Raw genomic sequence first — 5,721 nt, forward strand, 5'->3', positions numbered from 1 at the left:
ACAGCCCCTAAGATCCAGTGTGCCCAGTCCAGGCAGTACTGGGAAGATCACTGTGTTCATAGCCCAGTAACAAACAAGTGAAGCACCACCCCACCAGTGCCATATGGTCCTGGTTAAAGGGACCAGCCAGGATTGCTGGTAATTGTCTGGATAGCTCTCCTAATGTCAGTCACAATTTAGGGTTGAGCGAATCCAGCTTCTGATCATAGATCCAAAGTCAATTTGTCAAAAAACTTCTGGCATCATTTATCAAACCGGTGTAAAGTAGAACTGGCTTAGTTGCCCATAGCAACCAATCAGATTGCACCTTTCATTTTTCACAGCTCCTTTGCAAAATAAAAGGTGGAATCTGATTGGTTGCTATGGGCAACTAAGCCAGTTCTACTTTACACCAGTTTGATAAATGACCCTATTCGTTTGTAATGCTGTTTCCGTTCAGCATTTACAATGTATTTGCTCCGTGTAGGAAAACTTCTTCTCGTCCGAAGTTGCGTGATACCTTGGTAAATGACTTCAGTATTCCTATCTGCGGATTTCAAAACATTTTAAAATCGGAATCCAAAGTCGGCTTTGGTACAAAGGTACCCGCCAGCAGTGATGGCCAGTTCGCCGTATTCGCCCACGAACGCATGCGAGCTGCCATCTTAACTCACAAGTCCGGCGATGCACAGGTAAGTCCTTACCTGTGCCTGTGCGCGAGCCGGTCTGAAATGAAATGCGGTCTCCGGGTGCAGGCAGTTCCGAGAATAGCCCGATGAAGGCCCCCGGAGGCTGTTCTCGGAACTGCCTGCTCCCTGGACCGCATTTCATTTCAGACCGGCTCGCGCACAGGCACAGGTAAGGACTTACCTGTGCATCGCCGGACTTGTGAGTTAAGATGGCAGCTCGCATGCGTTCGCGGGCGAACACGGCAAACTGGCCATCACTGCCCGCCAGTATCGAAGCTGACTTTGGAATCTTATTTTAAAATGTTTTGAATTCCGCAGATAGGAATACTGAAGTCATTCACCGAAGTCTCGCACCACTTCAGCGGAGGGCGAAGTTTGGCTTCATGGAGCAGATACATTGTAAATGCTGTACGGAAACAGCATTACAAACAAATGGGGTCATTTATCAAACCGGTGTAAAGTAGAACAGCATCACAAACAAAGGGGCACATATATTAATACCAGTGTTTTAGTCACCGTTCTTAAAAAAGCCCTAAACTGGCGAAGGATCCGCTGAAGTTATGAAGAGGCGCAGGCCTCTCCATAACTCCAGCATGTCCAGCGTCAGCTCTAAATGTAAGACAACTTCCAAGCGGTCTCATATTTAGATGTTTTTCTGCGCCTAAAACAGGCATAGAAATTGGTGAATGAGACAGGCCTGCCATCCCGTCCCGTTCCTAGCCCATGCCACGCTCACAATTTAGCTCACAAAGTTAGTTGCGCCGCTATCTGCTCCTGAAATACGCCTAATTTAGGCGTATTTTACCATAGTAAATGACCCCCAAAGATTTTTAACAAATCAACTTCGGATCTATGATCAAAAGCTTGATTCGTTCAACTCTAACAATATGCCTAAAGGCCTTTTTCACACGGTCAGTATTTGGTCAATATTTTTGCATCAGAATTTGTAAGCCAAAACCAGGAGTGGGTCCAAAACACAAAAGAGGCACAAATATTTCTATGGCTACTTTCACATCTGCGCTTTGGTTTCCGCCCTTGAGATCTAGCAGAAGATCTCAAAACCGGACAAAAATTGTTCTGTTTGGCTTAACACATCAGGATGCTTCCGCTCCGTTAGGATGAGGTTGTATTAAATTGAGATGAAGTTGTATTAAACCATGTAAGTCAATTGGTGACAAATCAGGTTTTTTTAGGATCCGAAAAAAAACTGATCCAGCACTATTGACTTACATTTTTTTTTGTAATGGATCCACAGCTTGCAGCAGTTTTGTGTCCGGTCCCAAAATGGAATGCTACCGCAACGGAAGACATCCTGATGTATCCTGAACAGAGCATACCCCATTTACAATACAATGGCCCTAAACTGAACCATTTTGGCCCGGTTTTGAGATCCTCTGCCAGATCTCAAAACCCAGAATGCCAAAAAGTTGATGTAAAAGTAGCCTATTATAGCTTCTCTCTGTAGGTCACACTCCTGCCTTTGGCTTACAAATAGAGTTGAGCGAACACCTGGATGTTCGGGTTCGAGAAGTTCGGCCGAACATCCCGGAAATGTTCGGGTTCGGGATCCGAACCCGATCCGAACTTCGTCCCGAACCCGAACCCCATTGAAGTCAATGGGGACCCGAACTTTTCGGCACTAAAAAGGCTGTAAAACAGCCCAGGAAAGAGCTAGAGGGCTGCAAAAGGCAGCAACATGTAGGTAAATCCCCTGCAAACAAATGTGGATAGGGAAATGAATTAAAATAAAAATTAAATAAATAAAAATTAACCAAAATCAATTGGAGAGAGGTTCCATAGCAGAGAATCTGGCTTCCCGTCACCCACCACTGGAACAGTCCATTCTCAGATATTTAGGCCCCGGCACCCAGGCAGAGGAGAGAGGTCCCGTAACAGAGAATCTGTCTTCATGTCAGCAGAGAATTAGTCTGCATGTCATAGCAGAGAATGAGGCTTCACGTCAGCCACCACTGCAACAGTCCATTGGCATATATTTAGGCCCAGCACCCAGGCAGAGGAGGGAGGTCCCGTAACAGAGAATCTGTCTTCATGTCAGCAGAGAATTAGTCTGCATGTCATAGCAGAGAATGAGGCTTCACGTCAGCCACCACTGCAACAGTCCATTGGCATATATTTAGGCCCAGCACACACACAGGCAGAGGAGAGAGGTCCCGTAACAGAGAATCTGTCTTCATGTCAGCAGAGAATTAGTCTGCATGTCATAGCAGAGAATGAGGCTTCACGTCAGCCACCACTGCAACAGTCCATTGGCATATATTTAGGCCCAGCACACACACAGGCAGAGGAGAGAGGTCCCGTAACAGAGAATCTGTCTTCATGTCAGCAGAGAATTAGTCTGCATGTCATAGCAGAGAATGAGGCTTCACGTCAGCCACCACTGCAACAGTCCATTGGCATATATTTAGGCCCAGCACACACACAGGCAGAGGAGAGAGGTCCCGTAACAGACAATCTGGCTTCATGTCAGCAGAGAATTAGTCTGCATGTCATAGCAGAGAATGAGGCTTCACGTCACCCACCACTGCAACAGTCCATTGGCATATATTTAGGCCCAGCACCCAGGCAGAGGAGGGAGGTCCCGTAACAGAGAATCTGTCTTCATGTCAGCAGAGAATTAGTCTGCATGTCATAGCAGAGAATGAGGCTTCACGTCAGCCACCACTGCAACAGTCCATTGGCATATATTTAGGCCCAGCACCCAGGCAGAGGAGGGAGGTCCCGTAACAGAGAATCTGTCTTCATGTCAGCAGAGAATTAGTCTGCATGTCATAGCAGAGAATGAGGCTTCACGTCAGCCACCACTGCAACAGTCCATTGGCATATATTTAGGCCCAGCACACACACAGGCAGAGGAGAGAGGTCCCGTAACAGAGGATCTGGCTTCATGTCAGCAGAGAATCAGTCTGCATGTCATAGCAGAGAATCAGGCTTCACGTCAGCCACCACTGCAACAGTCCATTGTCATAAATTTAGGCCCAGCACCCAGGCAGAGGAGAGAGGTCCCGTAACAGAGAATCTGGCTTCATGTCAGCAGAGAATCAGTCTTCATATCATAGCAGAGAATCAGGCTTCACGTCACCCACCACTGTAAGAGTCAATTTTCATAAATTTAGGCCCAGAACCCAGGCAGAGGAGAAAGGTCCCGTAACAGACAATCTGGCTTCATGTCAGCAGAGAATCAGTCTTCATATCATAGCAGAGAATCAGGCTTCACGTCACCCACCACTGTAAGAGTCAATTTTCATAAATTTAGGCCCAGAACCCAGGCAGAGGAGAAAGGTCCCGTAACAGACAATCTGGCTTCATGTCAGCAGAGAATCAGTCTTCATATCATAGCAGAGAATCAGGCTTCACGTCACCCACCACTGCAACAGTCCATTGGCATATATTTAGGCCTAGCACACAGGCAGAGCAGAGAGGTCCCGTAACAGACAATCTGGCTTCATGACAGCAGAGAATCAGTCTGCATGTCATAGCAGAGAATCAGGCTTCACGTCAGCCACCACTGCAACAGTCCATTGTCATAAATTTAGGCCCAGCACCCAGGCAGAGGAGAGAGGTCCCGTAACAGAGGATCTGGCTTCATGTCAGCAGAGAATCAGTCTGCATGTCATAGCAGAGAATGAGGCTTCACGTCAGCCACCACTGCAACAGTCCATTGTCATAAATTTAGGCCCAGCACCCAGGCAGAGGAGAGAGGTCCCGTAAAAGAGGATCTGGCTTCATGTCAGCAGAGAATTAGTCTGCATGTCATAGCAGAGAATCAGGCTTCATGTCAGCCACCACTGCAACAGTCCATTGGCATATATTTAGGCCTAGCACACAGGCAGAGGAGAGGTTCATTCAACTTTGGGTAGCATCGCAATATAATGGTAAAATGAAAATAAAAATAGGATTGAATGAGGAAGTGCCCTGGAGTCCAATAATATATGGTTATGGGGAGGTAGTTAATGTCTAATCTGGACAAGGGACGGACAGGTCCTGTGGGATCCATGCCTGGTTCATTTTTATGAACGTCAGCTTGTCCACATTGGCTGTAGACAGGCGGCTGCGTTTGTCTGTAATGACGCCCCCTGCCGTGCTGAATACACGTTCAGACAAAACGCTGGCTGCCGGGCAGGCCAGCACCTCCAAGGCATAAAAGGCTAGCTCTGGCCACGTGGACAATTTAGAGACCCAGAAGTTGAATGGGGCCGAACCATCAGTCAGTACGTGGAGGGGTGTGCACACGTACTGTTCCACCATGTTAGTGAAATGTTGCCTCCTGCTAACACGTTGCGTATCAGGTGGTGGTGCAGTTAGCTGTGGCGTGTTGACAAAAGTTTTCCACATCTCTGCCATGCTAACCCTGCCCTCAGAGGAGCTGGCCGTGACACAGCTGCCTTGGCGACCTCTTGCTCCTCCTCTGCCTTGGCCTTGGGCTTCCACTTGTTCCCCTGTGACATTTGGGAATGCTCTCAGTAGCGCGTCTACCAACGTGCGCTTGTACTCGCGCATCTTCCTATCACGCTCCAGTGCAGGAAGTAAGGTGGGCACATTGTCTTTGTAGCGTGGATCCAGCAGGGTGGCAACCCAGTAGTCCGCACAGGTTAAAATGTGGGCAACTCTGCTGTCGTTGCGCAGGCACTGCAGCATGTAGTCGCTCATGTGTGCCAGGCTGCCCAGGGATAAGGACAAGCTGTCCTCTGTGGGAGGCGTATCGTCATCGTCCTGCCTTTCCCCCCAGCCACGCACCAGTGATGGACCCGAGCTGCGTTGGGTGCCACCCCGCTGTGACCATGCTTCATCCTCATCCTCCTCCACCTCCTCCTCATCCTCGTCCTCCTCGTCCTCCAGTAGTGGGCCCTGGCTGGCCACATTTGTACCTGGCCTCTGCTGTTGCCAAAAACCTCCCTCTGAGTCACTTCGAAGAGACTGGCCTGAAAGTGCTAAAAATGACCCCTCTTCCTCCTCCTCCTCCTCCTCCTCCTGGGCCACCTCCTCTTCCATCATCGCCCTAAGTGTTTTCTCAAGGAGACATAGAAGTGGTATT

The sequence above is a fragment of the Bufo gargarizans genome, chromosome 5 (genome assembly GCF_014858855.1).
Source record: "Bufo gargarizans isolate SCDJY-AF-19 chromosome 5, ASM1485885v1, whole genome shotgun sequence".
Classification (NCBI taxonomy): domain Eukaryota; kingdom Metazoa; phylum Chordata; class Amphibia; order Anura; family Bufonidae; genus Bufo; species Bufo gargarizans.